This window comes from Meleagris gallopavo, chromosome 1 (genome assembly GCF_000146605.3).
Source record: "Meleagris gallopavo isolate NT-WF06-2002-E0010 breed Aviagen turkey brand Nicholas breeding stock chromosome 1, Turkey_5.1, whole genome shotgun sequence".
Taxonomy (NCBI): domain Eukaryota; kingdom Metazoa; phylum Chordata; class Aves; order Galliformes; family Phasianidae; genus Meleagris; species Meleagris gallopavo.
In genome coordinates, this window is record NC_015011.2 from 129,296,360 (window position 1) to 129,317,988 (window position 21,629).

At 41.4% G+C, this 21,629-nt stretch overlaps 1 protein-coding gene across 1 annotated transcript in view; it reads right to left on the minus strand.

The window, feature by feature from the left end:
- Positions 1-18,511, minus strand: part of INPP4A (inositol polyphosphate-4-phosphatase type I A) — a 109,972-nt gene extending 91,461 nt beyond the window's left edge. Inside the window, exon 1 of the mRNA XM_019622980.2 lies at positions 18,489-18,511. The gene's annotated coding sequence lies outside the window, so the exon portion shown is untranslated. The remainder of the gene's footprint in view (positions 1-18,488) is intronic.
- Between the last annotated feature and the right edge of the window lie 3,118 nt (positions 18,512-21,629).

Genomic DNA, 21,629 nt, shown 5'->3' on the forward strand with positions numbered 1-21,629 from the left:
ATCTCTACACTATGATTTTACATAGCTTTTATTCACTCCATTTCCCATCATATGTACGGCATAAATTCATTCACGGATCATAGAGATGGGACCAAGGAGAAATAGTTTTAAACTAAAAAAGAGTAGCTTTAGGCTAGACATTAGGAGGAAATTCTTCACTCAGAGGGCAGTGACACCCGGGCACAGCTGCCGAGAAGCTGTGGTGCCCCATCCCTGGAGGTGCTCAAGGCCAGGTTGGATGGGGCCATGGGCAGCCTGAGCTGGTGGGGACAGCCCTGCCCATGGCACAGGGTGGGCTTGGTGGGCTGTGAAGTCCCTTCCAATCTCAGCCATTCTGTGATTCTATTACAAACAGATCCAAGTCACCAAAAATTTCATCTATGCTAAAAAATAAAGTGCATAGCTCTAGTATATAGCTCAAATCCACTAGCCTGAACTGGTAAGATAACTGACATCATTCTTTTACAGTAAAGTAAAAATATATATTTGCTATTACACTGCCCCTTCTTTTTACTTTTTCTGTCTGAGCAACTCCCTGGAATTGATGGCTATCCCTGTCCCTTGCCCCATGAGGCTTACAAAGGTCACAGAGCACTTGTTCAGAGTGGTGCAGGACAAAAGAACTGCAGCTGCCCTATTTTCCAGGTTTTATACCCAAAATGGTGGAAGGTAAGGTTTTGCTCATCCCACACCCTTTTTTTCCTCCCTGTTTTGGTAGGGTGCTGTTTCTCAAACAGCAACTTGTGCATCTGAGCCTCAGACTTTATTCTAGGGCCACCTCACTTAATCTGCAATGATTTTATATGATTTTATTTATTATTTGCCTGACATTACCCAAGAGTCTTGGGATCTGAATCTTAACCTTTGATTAGTGCACTAAATATTGTATGAGCTTTCTTTAATATAGCATTGAGTAATTTGGGGAGAATTCTTAGTTTTAGAAGGATGAAATCTGCCTTTCCATCATCAAAATATTTTAACACTGGTTCTAATCAATGCAGAAGAATTTAAAGATCTATTTAATAAATGGTGGACACATTCTTATTAAGGTATGCTCCAACATACATTCATTTTTGCAACAAAATAATTTTAGAGATAAAGAAGACCTAATGAAAAGAGTTGAATGCAAGTACAGATCAATGATAGAAGCGTAAGCCAGCACAATCCATAAAGACAGGTAGAGCAAAAATATTTTATCGATTAATGCTATTTTGGACTACAGTAATTCTCTGTTAATTCCTCTTGGGAAAAAAAAAAATCCTTCTGTGAAAGGGCTTCTGAAATAGAACACAGCATAATTCTCTTTGCTGATTATACCAAGATTAAATGGAGACACCAAGCTGAACAAAGACGTAGGAAGACAGGAGTCCTAAATCTGCACCAGCTCTTCAGCACAGTCTGAAAAATGAACTTCTCTCCCTAACACATGAATAGTCATTTATAGCCTCAGAACCATCTATTTTGTCTGAGCAGTGACCTACCTATCAGCTAACTACTGCATAGCACTGCTTCACTGAGGAAGTCTCAAATAAAGATAAACACTGGCATTAAATCACAGGTTCCTCAAGTCCTGTCCAGGCACAGCAGGGTACCACAACTATGGGATCCAAACCTATAACTACGGATGGACTTTACACGGGCTGTAGTTAAAGAGCAACAGCTGTGGTTAAGATGGAAAAGGAAACTGACACAATAAATTAAAATTAAAGGAAGACAAGTAAAAACTAGCTATCGTCACATTAAACTTTCTTTTTACAGAAGATCTAAAAAGGGAGGAGAGGCAAGCAGTACCTGTTACAGAATCACACACTGTTCCTAAATAGCCTTCTTTATTATTTTTTTTATTTTTATAGGATTCAGTACAACAGGTTGGTCAAATGTTTTCAAAAGGACCTGACATTATCAGCAATCACATTAAAAAGCTTCATGTTTATTTTTATAATCTGTAATTTAGATAGCAACTAATCAGTACAAGCCTTTTGTTCCTGTGGTGGTGGTTGCACATTTTGTCTACCCACTCTTTACCCCCTGTTCCTTCTGCCATAAATGTAATTGAGAGACCTGCCTGAAACATTTTACAAATAGTAACAAACTTTGCATGAAATTGGTAGCAATTATAGCTTCTATAAAGGAGAGAAATAATTATTTTTAACCCACATAAACATTTCTCCACACTGAAAGGTATCTTGCTTGTAGCCTTTTGTTTCATTTGTTCTGTTTTTAAGAGAATCTTTTTCAGCATTATTACTCAAATGTTCCATGACACTATGGACTAAAAACTTATTATCTAGATACTAAAGAGAAGAAATATGTAGTCTGTAGAGCTACAATTTTAATGGAAAAATCTCCCATTTAAAAATAATACAAGAAAATTAGAAACTGCGTAAGTTGCATTAAATAAAGAAAACTATTGATTCTTTCTACTCACTAACCAGGAATGGAGGAATATTTAAGAAGATAAATTAAAAACACATTCTCTAATAGTTGTCTGATGCTTCTGATCTCTTTAATAGGTCAAAAATAACTTTAACCCATGCATATGAACTAAATGCAATGTGGAGATTGAACAGATCATATCAACAAGAGTCAGCAAACCTATGGAATTCTCCTCTTCCCCAGAAACAAGGTAGCAAGAGCATGGAGTAAGAGTACAGAAACAAAGTATGTATCAAGAATCAGTCTCTAAAAGCATTCACTTCTTCCTCAAGAACCACATAGGGGCATTTTGCTGGTGCTAACCTGCCCCAACCAGGCTTAGCAAACACAGAACCCACAGATAACCAGAAATGCCACAGCAACCTAAGTGCTAAAGTTTGAAAGGCAGAATATCCAGTAAAAGTAGAGCTCAAAATAGAACCGGATTTGGCTACGAGGTATGAGATGTTTTTAGAAGATGACAGACAGGAAATACCAGAGCTGGTGAATCGAGACTCTCAGCCAGGCAAAGAAGATTGATCTTAGCATCAAGAATGAAGAGTAAGCTAAAAGAGCTCTGGTCAATATACCAACTTCTGTGCAGTTCCCAGTGTATGGCACTGAAAGGAGTGAAGTGTAAAATGGCACTGCAATGGGTGCTAAGGAGCTGGGGAGGCAGAGGGCAATCTAGTTAAGAGAACAGGGAACAGAAGATGGCAAACTGCACTGCAGGTCAAACCGCACAGTAAACATTATGATGGAGAAAGATCTCGAGGTAGATTCAGGAGAGGAGTGACAGGAAGAGACGCAGACACATCCGTAAGCTGCTCGGCTGACTTACAGGCTGCTTGGAAGACAAGAAGATGAGACTCTTAGGGAAGCTCTGAAACAGCAAAGAGAGACAGAGGAGGCAAAGGGACTTGGGCACAAATCATAGAACGGTTTGGGTTGGAAGAGTCCTTTAAGATCATTTAATTCCAACCCCTCTGCTATAGGCAGGAACACTTCTCTAGACCAGGTTGCCCAAAGGCCTATCCAGCCTAGCCTTGAATCATTAGGAAAGTTTTACAAAGGTATTATTTGGCAGATATTTGGACGCTGAAGCTGTAAAACAGAAAAGCAAATGCTCCACAAGAGCTGAACAAGCTGCAGCTCAGTTAGAGAGCGCACACAATACACTGAGCTTCAACGTGGCTCCAAGCCACCCATCTCCAAAACTCCTGGCCCTCTGGCTTGTGACAGAAATACTCCTTTACAGCAATTTCCTCTTTTCTCCAAGTGATGCGCTGCTGAGTGGCTCTTGTGTTGTTTTCAGACCCATGAGGGAGGCACTGAGAGAAAAGCTGACAGGAATAAGTCATCAGAAGCTCTGGAAGAAGTGCTGCACAGAGTCTCCACGGGACACTTGGGTGCACAGGCCATAGGCTTGGAAAAGCACTATGGCGGCCCTGGCCTCTGGTACTGCAGAAACCATGCAGCCACAAAGAAAGGAAAAAAAACAGTACTGCAAAGCTTAAGCCTCCTTTGATATTATCAACACCCTGAAATTTACATCACAGATGCCTGAAGCAGTTGCCCTTCACTGTCTTCTTGAAGTCCACATGCTGCTCTTTATACTCTAAGTAGTAAACTGTGCTGGGCAAAAGCCAGCCTTGAATTCTGCCTAACAATCTGGGTGGAATAAGAGATTATTTCAAGAAGGACCATGCATGAATGGCTACTCTCCAGCCCCAGTCCTTTTCCTGATTTATTTTTGTTCTCTTCCCTGTTGAGTGAGCACTGCCAGAAAGAACCATGAAGTACCAAGCCTTCTTGAGGAGATGGATGGCAAGCACTTGAAGAGAGAACTAACAGGACTGCTTTGTTACATCTTTGTTTTGGAAAGTTTTGGGGGCCACTCAATTCCATTTTTCCTCAGAAATCTCAAACTCTTCATTTTTCTCACAGTGCAAAGAGCGGTGGAGGAAAGTGGGAAAAGATGGACAGATAGAAAGACAGATACATAATCATTATGATGGTACTCCAGTCTCAACCAAGGGCTGCCTAGTTTCTAAAAGCTGAAGGCAGTAACAGCTGAGGCACAGGACAAAGCTAGTTTAGACACAGCATTGTGGACAATAAGGCATGAGTCAGAGAAAAGAATGGTCTTCAGCTCACGTAGCACTCAACTCACTTCAACTTGTACACCAAAGCAGAACAGCTCCAGTTTTAGAAAATAGCTCAAAATTAATCCTAGCAAGAATACAGGCTGGCAGATAGCATCCTTAATATTCAATTTGGGAGAGTGATGAGAGCAGCTGGTGCAGAGCAGGATGGCTCCAAGCTAATCTCTGAGATGCTGTCAAATCCCACACTGTTCCTACCATCAGCTGCAAGCACAGTTAGGAGACAACTGTGGAAACGCCCGTTAGTCCTTTGGCTCTCAGGCTACATATTGAAGGGAGAGAAAACCACCTTAATAATAAACAATTATCTTTGTCAGAAGAAAAAGACAGCAACATTCTTCAGATAAGTAGTTAAACTGGTATGTCTTATTTTAGACAGCGATTAACCACTCAAACATCCACAGAGCAATCAGTCTTCTGGAAAATTCTTATCACGTTGTCAGTTTGCAAGAAAAAAAAACAAAAGAAATATAATGTACTTTTTGCAGCACACAGACTGGCACTCGTAAAAAAGAAGGGTGAGACCTGCACACGTAGGGTTAACTAAGGGTACTGTCCCACTTACGCACTATAATCAAGCACTTACCCTTCTTTGGAAGGTAAAAACACAAAATCAGTTGACTAGTTTCTTAGTTCACTCTGTTTTGCCAAATCTATTTGCCTTGTCACCATTCAAACAATTAAACTGCAGCTGCCACAAAAGTGTGCAGACCTGACTACCTGCCTGAAAAATATGCCAATGGACAGATGTCCTTTCTGAAAGCAAAGGCCAGAACTGTTTTCTCCTGGAAACTTTTAAGCAACGTAACTCTGTGCCAAAGCTTTCCTCCATAAGCTTCCTTAGGAAGGAGGTCCAGGCAATCTGTAGCCCCACAACTTCAGCCACAGGATCAAAAGAACCTCCAGCCCACAGAAAAGCTACAAACTCTACTTGTCTGCTGTGTAAAGAACCCTAACAGCTCTCCACACAAAACAGCAATTCCTTGGGGGTTCTCAAGTGGTTACACCAAATAAAGGTCCTTGGACAAATTTCATATTCTAAAAACTGGTCAATACTGTTACAAATATCAGCATAAGTATTGCCCCAACTTTTAACATTACTTTAGAAAGACTACGCAGGATATCAGTCTAAATTTTCTCTATGTTAGAAGTACTAGTAATGTGAGTTTTCTTGTTTTTTCTCTCAGCAAAGAATTTTTGTTCTTCTCCACAATGATGGAAGAAGTGAGCTAGATCCCTTTCTAACAACAGTGCTTTATTCTTAGAGATAGAACAGCAATGTGAGACAACCCCCTAAAAGGACACAGACTTCTACTGTGCATCATCGTGTTGCAGGCACTCTCTACTCAATGACTCAATAGCCACAAAGCCAACTCCTCCTAGTACTTCCTTTCAGTTTCACTGAAAAAATGCTCAAGGATAAACTCTTTTTCCCTATGATTGTAGGTAATTTCTTTAACAGAAGCTATTTAAAACACTGACTCCAGTCAGTAATTTCTTATTCTGCAAGTAACTTCACTGATGGCAGTGAAGTCACCCAGCACGCAAAAAGCACCAACACTTGACATTAAGTTGTTCTCTATATCTAAGGTTAGGTGAAACACAGGAAGAATTCAGTTTCCTGAACTCCAAGACAGAGTCTTGTGCCTGGGGATCTCAGAGCACAGCTGTCAGACAAAGAGAAATCCAATAAGTAGTGTCAATCACAAGTGTCTTAAGTCTCCTGGAAAGACATATCCATCAGAAAACAGAGAGGAAGCACTGATCGATAAACACACACAGCTCTGAACCACTTCACTTGCATATGGCTGAAATACTGCTTTTAGTAAGGAATAAAAAGAATGCAAGAGAATCCGTGGGGACACAAGGCACACAAAAATGAGATTAGCAACCTAGCAGTCTGTGATCAATTTTCTCGTGGTTTTTTTTCACCAGACGTAATAAAAAGTGACCACAAAACCCATGGACCTCTACTATAAAATGTGCACTACTTAACAAATCCTCTTCAGCAGCTATTTCGTTGCTTCATGCTTAATACAGCAAAATGACTTTAGTGGCATGAATCTAAAACGTTAAGAAAAGAATATTTAACTTCGGAGAAGCCTTGGGTTCCTCTGGCTACAGACAGCCATCCCAGCTGACATCTGTCAGTGTTCTACAGCCCAGCTTGCTGCCAGCTTGTGCTCATCATCCCTCCAACCCTTCACCAGAAAGAACTCACAGCCACAGACACACCATACAATTTCTCACCTCTTTGCTGCAAGTGTCCCCAACACGGCTACCTGCAGAGGCCTACGCAAGTTGGTTGAAACCCACCTGGTGCTGGTTACACCTGTAAAACCTGCAGGAAAGCCAACGTGAGTCAGCCCTTCCCTCCCACCCCAGCAGGTGCAGGCCACGCAGGGTGCAGACAACTGCAACCAAACAAACAGGCGGGCACAGGCATCCTCATGACAAACAGCAATGCTGTGCAAACAAGCACATCCTGCTTCAGCTGGTTTCCAACCTGAAAACCTCTAAACTGTACCTACTATGCTTAACTACCACTCCTACATTTTCTCTTCCAATGAATGGTTTTTCAGGTCCAAAGGTCTGTGAGCAGAAAGGAGATGCTGATGCGAAAGCAGGGGATTTCTATTCCCCAACAGAGCTATATGCAGACACCCCAGATCTCACTCGCAAGAGCTATGCTCTTCAGACCTTGTTGATGAACCTGAATAAGATGCTATTTTGGTATTAAATAAGTTACTTTTATTCCCCCATCTAATAGCAAAGAGCTACAAGTTCCAGCATTATTTTTCCCTATATATTACTTGTTATTGTGCTTAATGTTTGCTTGCTGCTTCAAACTTCTCTGCAGAAGAAAAGAACAGTACTGTTAAAAGTTATTTTCAGTGGTTCAGCAGGGTGATTTTTAGTTTTATGTCCATCGTAGGAGAGAAATACATTAATTTTTATAGTTGTGAACAACCTCTTCTCTGTCTGCTCACATGATCACTTCCAAATCAGTTCACTTCTCCTCAGCCTGTTTTACTTTATAAAGCTGTACCTTTGCAAGAACAGCTATTACACAGAAGTCTGTCCAGATGAGGAATTCAAGCAAATTATAAATCCTGCAATACAATACCTCACGATACTTAAAATGAAGGTACGCAAATGGAATGATTTTGTAACATTCAGAGCTGCAGAGGTCTAAATCAAAACTCCAAGAGTCAGACATTTACCACATATTTTCATAGACTGCCTAGTTTTAGAGCTAGAAATGCAAAGCTATAGGATTGTGGCTTAATAAAGTGAGAAGGTGGACTCTACAACAGCCAACATCTGTCTCACCTGACGCTACTGGAGATCACCAGACTTTCAGGTTTAATTGCCTGTAACAACTACAAGCAGTTCACATATTTATAAATGTGCTTCACCCAGAGATGTGTATGCAACTATTTCTGAACAAAATCCCATCTATCAATGTCTCATTTATTTGCCGTCTTTGTAGCCATAGCAAAAAAAATAATGCTGTGTACCTAGAACCGTTATAAGCAAATCTGCCATTATTAGGTTAAGTTAAAAGAGAAAAGTAGTCAACAAGTCAAAAGGAAAAGAAAAACCATAATATTTTGATTGGCTTTCTCATTGATTTTGGAGAACTCCACACTGTACATGACACACTTACCAGAGTCACTGAAATTAAAACCCAATTTCAAGGACAGCTACAATTTTGATCAGCAAATAGATGATCGTAATCTACTGACATGAATTACCTCCCTTATCATAGTCAATTTAAATTTTTCATATAGTGAGACATTTCTCTGTGTTAAAGCTTGCGTGCACATTGCAAGGGAGAAACCAAAACACTTTTTCCAAAGCAGGGCCACTACTGAGTGTATTGTAATAATTAGGAAGTGCCACATACCTCATATCCTTGTGTAAACTCAAATTTGCATTAAAAACATACATTTCAAATTCAGGACCCCAGTTCTACTCAAATGCCATAAAGAGAGCTGACTAAAAACACTTGGCCAAAAACAAGCCAAGAGATCCTCAGCCCATCCACAACACAAGCTCAGATGAGGAGCAAGGCAAGTGCTGAGCCAAGTACCATGGAGCTTTCTTTACGAGGCTGATGAATGCCCTTCTGCACTGCCAGAGGTATGGTCCTACCCACACATCCCCCCAACAGTGGCTGCAAACCCAAAGACAGTGAAGGAGAGGTGGTGATAACTTGTACCATTCCATCCACCACATCACTCCAAAGCCCGAAGAACTACTGCGATGCTTCTGCTTACATTTAGCATCGGGATGTTCTAAAAAGACTGAAACTCTCACCAGTCACCAAAAGCACAGAGCCTTGTGTGTCACTCTGCTATGAGCTGTGTCACATTTTTCCTCCTACGATGCAAGCAGTCAAAAATAGACACGAGAACCCAAAAATATCAAATGAGTTTTGCGGGATTTGTTTTCTTTACCTAAAAAGGGAGGGAGAACAAAAGCAAAAGAAAGTTGGGAAAAAAAAAGACCCACCACAAAACAAACAAAACCCTAGTAACCCTACTGCAATGTACTTCATTACATCTAGAGTCATCTAAGGGACAAAAAAACAAACAGAAAATGATCTCAACAAATATAGCATGTGAAAAAGTCCAGTTTTTACAAAATGACAAAATAAAAACACACAAAAATATAGAGCTGTCTCAAAGTCAAGAGTACAGAATGTGTGCTTGCTTTACTTAGATAGCTTCACTGCATGCAATAGACACTGACATCTATTAATTGACTATGAGAATATGATTTATTCCCTCCTTCTCCAGAATTTATTTGGGAGAAATCAACATGACCAGCTAAGAGATGTTGTGACCCACTGCTTGGTCTGAACCGGTTTGCTTTTCCTTCATCAAGAAAACAACCCAAGCTCAAACATGTGTTGCTAAAACGTATTTTTATATAAACTCCAGAAACTGCCTTACTTGGATATTTTGTTTTCACCAACTTTAAAGTAAAAGAAAATCTGAAACCAGAGGCACTGAAAAACAAATATTCAAGAAATTTCTAAAAATATCTGTCAGAACGATAGCTTACACCATGTTCCAAAACCTGGAACATAAAAGAACTTGGAAAGTAAATGGTAGCATAGTTACAGATACAGAAATTCTGGCACAAAAATGTACAGTTTTGTTTCTAACTGTAGGACCGTTAGCTATCAGAAGAGTGAACTGTTAAACAAAATCCTAGAATATGAATGCCAGCATTTATAAAAGTGATCACAATTCTAAATTCCCTAACAAACCACAAGGAGAAAAATAAGCAATGCATCAATGCCACCAAAAGTAAAATACTATATCATTTCTCCTACATCTTGAACAAAAGTTCAGTAAAACATACAGCATTTTCTTCACATAAATGTTTTCAAGTAGACTTAAACATAGGCTATTGCTCTTTCCTGTTTCTTATTTAAGTGGTAAGCAGAAATAGACTGCTTTAAAAGTAGAAGCATTCAATCCAAGTAGAAGACAAGTGCTTCATGTTCTTCAAGCAGAGCTCTTAGTCTGAATACCAGAAAAACGTTTAATCACTTCTCTCAGTTAAGCTTGTACATTTAAGAAATGCTTTTGGACAGGAGCTTAGAAAATGAACGATCTTTTTAATGTTTGTATGAAACCAAGGTAATCTAAACAAAGAGCCTTTTTTTCTCTGTAGGTGTCTTTTTTCCATTAAAAATAGGCCTTCCAGTTCAAGACCTACAACGTGAAGGAAAATATGCTGCTATTGCTCACACTTTATAAGCTATTTGTTTGAGATTTAGTTACTCAGAGCTGTCAAAACACAACCCTTCAGAAATTCAAAGCTTAAAAAAGAAAAAAAAAAAAAGATATTCAACACTGTAGGACTCAAATGGAGAGACCTGGTTTACATTGGTGATGCTGGCACAAAATCCTTCTACAATGGACAATTCTCGTCAGCCTAAGAACAGCCAGGTTGGAGGGGATCTCACAGCCCACCCAGCCCCAACACCTGCTCTGTGCAGGGCTGCCCCCCACCAGCTCAGCTGCCCTGAGCATCATCCAACCTGGCCTTGAGCGCCTCCAGGGATGGGGCACCCATCCTGGGCAGTTGTGTCAGTGTCTCATTTTGATTTATTTATTTTATCCAGATGGCCATTTTTATTTCAGTTTGGCATCAAAGATTTCTGCTAAAAATGGCTCTATCTCAACTACACCACGGCAGCTCCTCCTCTGTCCTGCATGATCCCCGTTTTGTGAGAAGTATTTCATAAAATCCAATCTCACCAACTACCGCTAAGGACTCACTGAAGCAGCATTACTAATCCGGGATTTCTGCCATCATTTTTCAGTCAAGACCGATTAAAGCGATTTGGCAATACTGAAAACATAATTCAGCATCTCTGGCACTGTTTAGAAAACTGTGATCACAGCTTCGCATGTATTAAAGCTGGTGGCCATCTGCAAAATTTCATGCTGATGCATCCAACAAACATATAACCAGCCAACCACGTGAACCGTGGGTGAAAAAAGAGGGGTTGGAAAAGCAGAAGGTAACATCCAACAGAATATGATTAGGCAAATACTCTGTTCCAGAGCGGTCACAGCTCTGGCTTTAAGTAGGAACTTTGTGCAATGCTGTCTCATATGTTGCATGCATTTTCTAACTCCAAAATATATTAACAAATTTTAAAGACGAGAGTTACATTAAAAATATAGACAATAGATTTTGATACATCACACCTTCAAATGATAACTATGTAAACGTGTTTCCAAACTGCAACAATGTCATCGCAACCCCTCCTCTTCCTCCTTCATTTCAGCCTTTGCCTGAATTCAGTCATTCAACAGCAGGAGCAAAGCCACGCCACTTCAAGCATTTCTCTGGCACCAAGAAATGAAAGCAGGGTACAAAGTTAATTGACAGTGCCGTATTAAAAGCTGTGGTATCAGCAAAGTGACAGTGCAGACAGCAGCAGATTTTCTGCGACTCTTTAGTAGAGAGCTTGTCTCCACTTCTGTCTGAAAGCCAATGTCTAGTGCAATGAATATGGAAATTCAGCTACAGCTTGGCAGTTGAGCTGCCGTCAGCACCAGGCTTCGGATTCAAGCAGATGGAAAAGAAAATCTCCAGCTCCAACAGGTAGGGACTGCTGCTGCTGCACAGAGCTGCGCCTTTTCTAGGAGGGTTTGTAGCACAATTAGCAGACCCTTTCCAAAGGAAAAGTAGGCCAGTCAGCCTGAGATGATGCAAATGAATGACAGCATCGCCTCCCAGTGCATTGCACTCTGCTTTCATCATCCACTACCACTCAGTAAGTCATCTTTGTGCAGATACTGCGCATCTCCCACTCTAGTTCCATGCCCCTCCTGTTTCTCCAAGACGGGGACTGCTCCTTTCTTCCCATCCTATGCATTTTGCTCATTATGTGCACCATTTCAAGGAATGCCACACTAGCTGTCACTGCCAGTGACTCTTCTCCTCTTGGGTCCAACCCTTCCCTCACCTCCACCCCTGTTAGTGCAAAAGCCCAAATGTTACAGAGGAATCTAGCGTCCAATATATGCTACGTCAGGCACTGGCATCAGTACAGAAACATCACTTTCAAATTTGAATATGACAGAAGAGGAGGGCTCTGAGCAATGACTTCCTGAGCACCTGGAGGCCAGTGGGCCAGAATATCAAGTCAAAACTCAACACGGCAGTTTCTTAATATAAAACCTGGGGCCAGAGGAGGACAGATGCTTGTAAGGCAAAATGACTTCAGCTGAGCTGTCACAAGAAGAGACAGGTCATCATCCATGCCACGTCAGTATTCTGGTAACTGTAAGCACATCCTATATACACACGCACAGGTGTAGTCTCTCTCAGAATCCTCACCAAATCTTGAGTATATTCAAATGAATGCCCCAAGCCACATAAACAATAACAACAAAATGAGCTTCCGCAATTATAAAAACAAAACACTGCCTTAACTTCCTTCAGTCCAGAAATCATCAAGCACCTCTCCATCACCTTGTTCAGAGCACCTGCTCTCAGCCCCATGCAACACGCCATTTAGGAAGAAATCAAGCCTACACTCAGATTACTTCCAACCACATGTACCAGAAGAGGAAAGCACAAATGTTTCCTGCACCATTATGCCAATACGCCAATACTATTCCTGTCTGCAAACAATATCCTCAGGCAAGTACAAAACACTTTGGATTCAGTAGGAAACAAAACCCCTTTATATCCAAGATGCTGTGGTACTTGGAGCGACCTGACAGAAAGGACCATGAGCCAACATTTTAGTAGCACAAAGTTCCAGCTTCAACACAGAGTGACCAAGACAGTTTTACCTTAAAAAGCAACCTAACAGAGCAGCTGGTCATTAAAAAAGCTCTTCATCTGGACAGAGACAGGAGAAGTTGTTATGCATTCTGGAGCTATCGGAAATGGGAAAGATGAGATCATAATTGCAGATTACCAACAATAGGTGAACTTGCAACTCCCTTAGTGCCAACAGCCTGGTGAAGATACTGTCACTTAAACAACCATGGTTTTATTTTTAAATCTTCCTTCTTCCTCCCCTGAAATTGATTCAATTTACATATTCCCCTTTGCCCACAGGGTAACCATAACTAAGTTTTTATTTTGGTATTAATCATCACCACTAAAACCAAAGATAGAAACCAGAATATTTTAGGATAGCTTTGCAAAGTCTTATGTTCTTTCTATACACCCTGACTGCAATTAATCATTTTCTTTGATTTAGGTAACTGCTGAAGCAAATGTAGTAAGCTCATGTTTTGCTCTGGGGCTCTCTTTTTTCCCTGCTGTATTTTAGGAGGCAGACGTTGAAAATACAGCAAATTCTTATTACTTAAAAACCCTACAGTGCCTCCGCAATAGACCTTCCAATTCAGTGCATTGATCCAAGCACTATTTTAGCATTTAAAAATTTTACTGCATGGAAGGCTGCTTCTCCTTTCATTTTCTTTTTGAGAAATATAAATCTCCCGGTTTTTAGACTTCTGCATGCTCTCACTTTCTGACTGCTAATTCTATCACAGTTCCCTCAGAGTTCACAGATCCACTTCTGTGGTTTCTTTTTTCCTTCTTCACATTTAGTTTCTTGCAATTGTGCAAGCTACACATGATCTTTGATGATAATTCTAGAAAATCTTCCATTATCTTCTTCCCATCAACTACGTCACAAAAAATAACGACAGACAAATTACATTTTCCCTGACTTCCCCACAAATTAATTTCAAGGCATTTTAAAGTCTGCTTCCTAGAACTCATGCATACAAGCTTTCATTTTCCTAATCCTGTCAAACTTTCCCAGACAGCCCACACCTCTCAACTTGTTTTCTGTTCAGGTTTATCTCTTTCCACCTTCACAGTTCTGCTGCTTCCAATAGCGTCAGTTCTAGTCCACTCCTAATCTGTTAGCATAACCACAGCGTATTTGAGAAAAAGAGGTCATTAAATAACTACAAAAAAGATAACACATTTCCTTCTAGTTGAAGAGAATATAATTTAGTTTCTCTTTTATCCCCTTGTTCTTGACACTTTATAGGTGAACTGAGAGCTCCGCTCCTTCCAGAGCCACACAACAATATCTGTCCTAGAGACATGCACCTTCGTGGGCTCCCCAGCTAAGCCAGTGAACAATAAAGAAAAAGAGGACGAACATACACGTGGGTTTTTACTACCTCTTACCTCCTCTGACCCTTAGATGCCACAGTTTAAGGCAGACCAACTGTATGCAAACACTGATTTACAAATCTCGGTAGCAGAGCCCAGATGTAGCTCACCAGGGTATGCTGTGCTCTCAGAACATTGGCAAGCCTTTGGGAACACCTTTACTATGACAGGAGGGAAGGTTACCATGCCAGCTATGGGAGAAGCCTCATCTTAAACACTTCTCATAGAGTACCTGGCTCAAAACCTCCAGTTCAATGTCTATCCAGCTCCTTTCTACTGCTCCGCAGCAAACATATCACAAACCAGGCAGGTTTGTATTTTACTAATTCCTCACTTTCTAAAGGTTCTAGGTAAATGCAGTACATAAAGACACTGATGGCATCCTGTCTGTAACTTTGCACCACGAGTCCCTAAGACAATGGCCACACATGAATACGTAAGTTCAGATGTAACCCAAACAAAGGTAGGGTTTGCCCATCTTCACAACCATCATGAAAGGCCTCAAAGAAACCCAGAAACAGAACCTCCAACAACTAGCCCATCAGGAATCACCGGTCCTACTGACTGTTTTACACAACTCTCACAATATTCAGTCACTCATATGAGTGCTTCATATGATTTCCAAATGCCCAAAGCTGACAATACCATTGCCACACACATTTTTAGCCTCTGCAACATCTGTGCGAGACAAGACATTTACCTAACAACAAAGCACTGGAAGTTTTTGCTGCTCTTCCTGCAAAGGAAGCTCGTTATAAAAAGCACTGAGCCACAGCCAAAGCCTTGCAATCCATTCCCCACTAATTACCCCCTGTGTGCCTGCTTCCTGCTAGGACTGAAGAGCAGTGTTTCTAGGGCAGCTCTCTAAGGCTCCCTGTACCCAGCAGCTATTCTACCTGCAGAGCTGCTCGTGCAGCAGAGCAGAAGCCTCCATTCCACATCCATCCCAGGGCAGCATTATGCTGCTGAGAAGTAACCACGTTTGATAACTTCCAATGCCTTTATTTGCATCCCAAGAGCTCCATTTCAGCAGCATGCTCTTTACCTAGCAGACTTCAATACAACTGCTCATTCCACATTCAAGCCTGCAGGGCGCTGAAGTTCCCTATTTCTGACAGCACCTGGACATACACCTCTCCACTTAACAGGCCTGCTTATGCTTTACAACAGAGCTGCTCAATATTTGTGTAGGTACATTCATTCAATATATTAATTAGATATTTCATCTGAAATGTTCTCAAAGTTCAACAGGGACCCCTCCAAAAGTCTCACTGTAGATTTGCTCTCTATAGGAACTTTAATACGGATTTCTTGATAGGCTGTATTTTGTTGTGCGGTCTTTTTATAGAGTATATAATCTTCTGGTCATAAAAGATTGCTTGCTCTCAGCCAGGAAACCTCTTGGGAACACAGAGCTGTAATCTACCACTAATATATAAAGTACAGAACATTTCATCAGACATCGTGACACAGAAGTTGCAAACAAAGATAGAAAGCTACATGAGAACCTGATGCAGGATTAGCATGGCTTGTTCCATATCCACATCTAGCCTAAGGCAAGCAGTAAATCCAGACTTCGTAGTGAAAGCCTGTATATTGGGCTCTGCTACCATAGCCATCAGCTTCCAGAAATAAGTTCTCATTGACACTTCTTGAAAAGTGATAGTTTCACTAAAGTATAGACTGAGTCAAACCAACAGGAAAACAAAACAAAACAAAAAATATATGGGGTTTTTTTGGTAACCTGTTCTTGCCAAGAGAAACCTACCATAGAAAGGATTCCATCAGAACATAATCAGTTTTCTCAAGTATTTCTTTAAGTTTTCTCAAACTATATGTAAGTGGCCATACATTTTGAGTTAGTGCTCAGGAAATGCTTCATCACTATTTGGGAAAGGGGAGAAACCAGAGGAGTAGTTTTGGCATATGCCAAAGCAAAGATGCATTTCCACATTTCTACCACGCATACCAGAAGTGGAAGAGCAGGAAAATCTTTGTTTACATTGAAAATGGTTCCTTGCTACGTAGAATTTTCCATATTTCTTTCAGGACAAGTCATTCAGATGCTATCACTATGCCAATATTTGTTTAAAAACCTCTTACGTGCCACTGCGTGTCAACATTATGTTGTTTTGTCACTGAACAATAGATGAGATACACAGGTTCCTGCTTTGTAAAGCACTTCTTAGCACTCAGGAGGTGAGGAGCGACTGAAAGTTACGACTGGTCTCATGACCATCAACTACGGCTGCTCCACACCACTTCCCACAAAATTGCTTTTTTCAGTTGTTTACATTTCCTCAGAGTGTGTGCTCAGAACTTTTTCATGGTGAGTGTTCGCCTCAGGCTGATCTGTAAAAAGTACTCATCAATTTTAGCTAAAACAGTTCAGCTGCTGCCAAGAATAAAGGCTAACAGAAAAACGTGTTTTGCATAAATTAAGGGGAAAAAAGCTGGCAATCTTTCTTATCCTATTGCTTTAAAAAGTCCAAGTAAACACAGATAACAGTAGAGATTTACTCACAACTAAAATCTCCAAAGATGCCTCATCCACACTCCCAGCCCTCCCCAAAAAAAAAAACAAACAAAAGAGCATTTGATTTCCTCAGTTGACTGAAGCAGATATGCGCTATCCTACAGGCTCAAGCTCGAGGGATTGAGAACACATTTCCCTTTAGTAATCATTCCACGCCAGTTAGGAACATTGGCTACAGCCAACAGAGCCTGTATTTCTAAAGACATGCCTAGGGGAAAAAGAGATAAACATCAAATACAAAAGCAAGAGAAAACAGCTAGACCAAAGAAGCAAGGGAAGATACTGGCAAAAATGGCTTAAAAACATAAAGGTGGCAAAAAAAACCAAGAGGACTGAGGACTGGGGGTAGAAATAAAGCAAGAAATCACTTGGCAGGGAAGAACTGTTGCAATAAAGAGTTGGGAACTGACAGGTAGAGACAGAACAAAGAGATGGGACAAGGAGCTTAAGGAAGAGAATTGAGAGGATCTGCCTAAGCTCACCTGGAAAAAAAAAAGACGGGGGAGTGGGAAAGATATTAGACACAGATTTCAAGGGAGGGTTGGGCTCGTTAGGCAGAAAGAATAAAATACCTGAGGTGTCCAGCATGAGGTATACAGACTTCAGCTTAGGAAATAAATAGTCTTTCATAGAATATATGGAGGAACAGCTGGGAAGACTTAACCAATTCCATAAAACTGAAAGAAAAAAGTTCTTCAATCAGGCACCCAAAAAATAATTGACCAAAGAATTGATCAATGGCAAAAGAAAAAGTTTTTAAAGAGCTGCCCTGTCCCAAATGGGACCTGTCGGGAGTGGCAGAGTTGCATCCCCGGCCTCTGAAGGAATTAGGGTTTCAACCAGAAGACAAGCTTGTTGTCTTCTTCCTTCAGTCCCTTGCCTTTCTCACCATGGAACCTCACACAAACCCAGAAATGATGACAAACAGTCCAGCCACATTTTGGGAGTTTAAGCAGAGCTCTTTTCTAATGTTCATCAGAAAATCTCAAGGACCAAGTTCAGCAGTGATCCAAGAAATACATGATTGAGCAGCAGAACAAGCTCATGACCCCTCAGCATTTTAAGGAAATGCTGTACATTCTCAGAACTGCTATCAGAGTTAACGCTGCACTAATACTTACCACTCTGTCATACAAAAGTATCAGAAAAATAGCACAAAGAGCTTGGCAAGCCCTTCTGGTGACTGAAGATACAACCATGCTGCTGTTAAACTCTACTGCCTCCCAAGCAAAGTCAATGGACCAGATCAAGTGAGCACTCTTCAGAAATGTCAAACCAGTGGTTTAAATTAAGCCACTGAACTTTTGCATCACAGCTGTCAAAGCACGGGCACAAGCATCTGTCCACCTGTTCTGCTGTGGGAGGCAGTAATTTCCAGCCTAGTGAATGTAGAAAGTAGCTACAGGATCAAAAGAACTGCTACTGCCAGGAAAAACGCAGCAAAATACACAGAGAAATCCAGGGAAGTAAGGACAAAAAGTATTCTGCAAGTCTATAATTGTGACCAACACTGAAAAAGAAGTGAGCAACATTACAAGCTGTTTTTTGAAGAACAGGATGGGAAATTAGAGCCTTAACAGACAAGGAAAACTATTCCCTTAATATTGGTCATCATAGAGAAAAGGTAGAAAAAGAACTGGAAAAATGACACAGGGACTCCAAACAAGCATTTCTGAGACACCTACCACGAAGCCATTTTGTCACTCTGAAGTCTTTATTGTAACTCTCAAAGGCTGGACAGTCCTTGGAAACATCTTCTATAGACTTCAAAGGTTTAATGCTTGAAATAAACATAAAGCAGAATCAGAGGAAGACACAATGCATAGTGCTAGCATTAAGCAAGCACTGTGCTCTTCTTAGCACAACAAATTTAACAGCAGAGAATGAGGAAAAGAAAAAAATATCTGCAGGTCTGGCCCCTTCTGTAACTCCACTGTTCGTCCTAATTTCCTTAGAGACTTGTTCTACCCATCTTAAGGTGAAATTCCAAGCATCTAATTCTTTATAAGCACATTTAATTTGCTTATACTTGCTTCTGCAGCTAGAAGCAAGCTACAGAGAGCTCAGTGACATGGGAGGGCACCACCAGTTGAAGCAGCTACTCAAGCATACAGTTGGCATGGACCTTTCTGTCCTGTAAAAATAGAAGGCTGTGTGTGTCCAGATGCATTCATAAGCACAGTTATTTTTTGAAGAAACCGACACAGCTTACTAGACTGCAGTTAACATACCTTGCCCACAAAGACCCCAAGGAAGTGAGGTGATGTGTGCTGTTTCCAAAGGTGTGTAATGCCTATACATTTACACTAACACCCTATCTGCTTCCTCCTTCCCCTCTGTCTCTGTGTTCCTTTCCTCTGCACTCAGTCAACCTCTCCAAAAAATCTGCCCTGCCTGCAACAAATGGGAAGAACAGAGATGCATTTAAGGAACATCAGCTCACATACAACAGGCTTCTCTGTCAGCAAAACAGAGCAGCAGGCCACAAACACGATGCAGGCCTGCCAGAGAGAAATACACCATGGAAGAGCTCATATTCTCGTGAGTGGGCTGGGTCCACACGCAACTACTCAAGAATGCCAGTGTCCTTCTTCTCAGTGTATTCTGCTGATTACATACAAAGCCTGAATAACACACGTTCACAAGCCTCAGCTGCACAGAAATCCTTTGTCACGTATCATAAGGCACACAGAAAATCTCCTCCTTCTAAGATCAAGACCTCAGGTTGTCTGAAGACAGAGGGAAAACAATGTTACTTTCTCATATTTCTTCAATGTGGTTTTAGTTAAGTTAGTACCACGGTATGTCCTTTGATTTCCACACTTATTATTTGCTGCATATTAGGAAAAATATCATTAATTCAAGAAATTTATGCTTGGTGGAAGTACAACCAAGCAGGAACAGTACTTCCTGAGTGAACGTACTTCACTCTTTTACATAGCTTTTACATAGTGTTTTCAAGAAGTGCTAACCAATGTCAGCAGAGCTGGCACCTCCCTTTCCTTTGTGAGAGAGAAGCAGCTGGCCTGGTGGCCTGGCAGAAGCAAAAGCACAATGCCCACCTATGCTGGTTGATGCAACACAGCTAACTCCAGCTTCTGAAATTGGGAAAGCAGCAGCAGCCACCAGGTAAGGGATTGGGAGTTTGCATTCTGTTCTTTCAAGCACACCTCTCTCAGAACAAACCACCAAAGCCAGTTATAACTCCACCACCCAGCTGTGCAGCCAAGGCACATACCCTCCATCTCAGTCACTTCTTCAATTTACAAATGTCCCTTCCTTTTGCTCATTTCATTCAGGCCATGCTTCCTTCCCAACCAGCTTCGCTCCAGCAGTTGTTGAGGTTTGCCAAACTGATCCACGATGATAGTTTCCTTGATGCAAGCAGAGCACACAGAGGAAATGATTGCTGGAAGCAAAGGAAGGAAAGCAAGAAGTGGCAGCACAGTGGAAAAAAGGAAATGAAACTTCTCCTGTATCTGAAGGCTGGGAGAATCTGGTAAAGAGCTTACTATATTTACTTAAACAGCAATGTGTTTAAGTACACACCTGAGGCTATTGCCTATCTACCTGATCGATGTGGATGACATATGCACCACCCAAAGCTTCCTTCTTCCAAGGCCAACGGCATTTTGGCTCTGGGCAGCCTGGACTAGTGGTTGGTGACCCTGCCCATGGCAGGGGATTTGAAACTAGATGATCTTTGAGGTCCTTTTCAACCCAGGCCATTCTATGATTCTATGATTTTCCAATAACATTTCTGCAGAGGATGTCTGTTTAAGATTTAGGTAGATAACCAACAATAGGGAGGAAATTCAGTCTGTCAGAAAAGAAACAGGAAGGGAAGCGATAGACAGAAGCAAGGAGCAGAGCTCCGGGACACACCACAGTGCTTGATCTGCTGCCTCTCTGCAGGTAGAGGACTCAAGCTTCATCTCCAAGCAACACCCAGGAAAGAAACGGGGAAGGATTTTCAATAAAATAATCTACAAAGGCAGTCCAGGAGGTATTCTTACATTCTAAGTTCACGTTTAGGTACTAGCAGTTAGATAATTAAAATTCCCTGTAACAAAGCACATGACAGAAGCCTGAATTCACCTTAACAGTGGCTTCACTTCAGAAGTGAGTTCTTCCCTTTAGCACAGCACCTGCACTGCCACACTGGACTTGAACGGGTTTAGAGATGGTAGATGACGTCCAACCTTCAGTATACCTGAGATCTTAAAACCAAAACTCTACAGCCCCAGTGGGGCAAGCTCCTTACTCTAGCCAAAGCTGAAGGAACATTTAAAAGAGAGCTAATGCCTTCTGACTTAGATGACAGCAAACAGGACAGAAGCAGAGTTTCTGCAAGGTTCGACCACTGAGCTTCCAAATTTAGCAGTGATGGCAAGTGCCAGACTTCTAAACTTAAGAATAGTGAGCTCCAAATTCACACCAGAAGGATGTGTGCTTCCCCATGTTCCCACCTAACACCTGCATCAAGAGTCCAACAGACAAGGGAACGAATTACAAACGCAGCGTATTCCCTCTGAGGGCTCTCCAAGTTCCTAGACGCAGCTCACTGAATCAAACCTTCCGACACAGAAAAAAGAAAACCAACCTTGCTAAGTTTTTAAAACGAGACCTTCTGAAACAAGCATTAGCATGCCGTCCCTTCTCAAGGGGAAACAGATCATCTTGTTGCTAGGACGACAGGGTTGTGCAAGCTCATCTCCCTCGCTTTGCAGTTTGAGGGCAAGCAAACACAGCGGAGCCTCTCCTGCTGCTGCTCAAAACGCAACCCAGGCAGCGCTTCCCTACTCGCTCCCCGCGCCGGCGCTGCC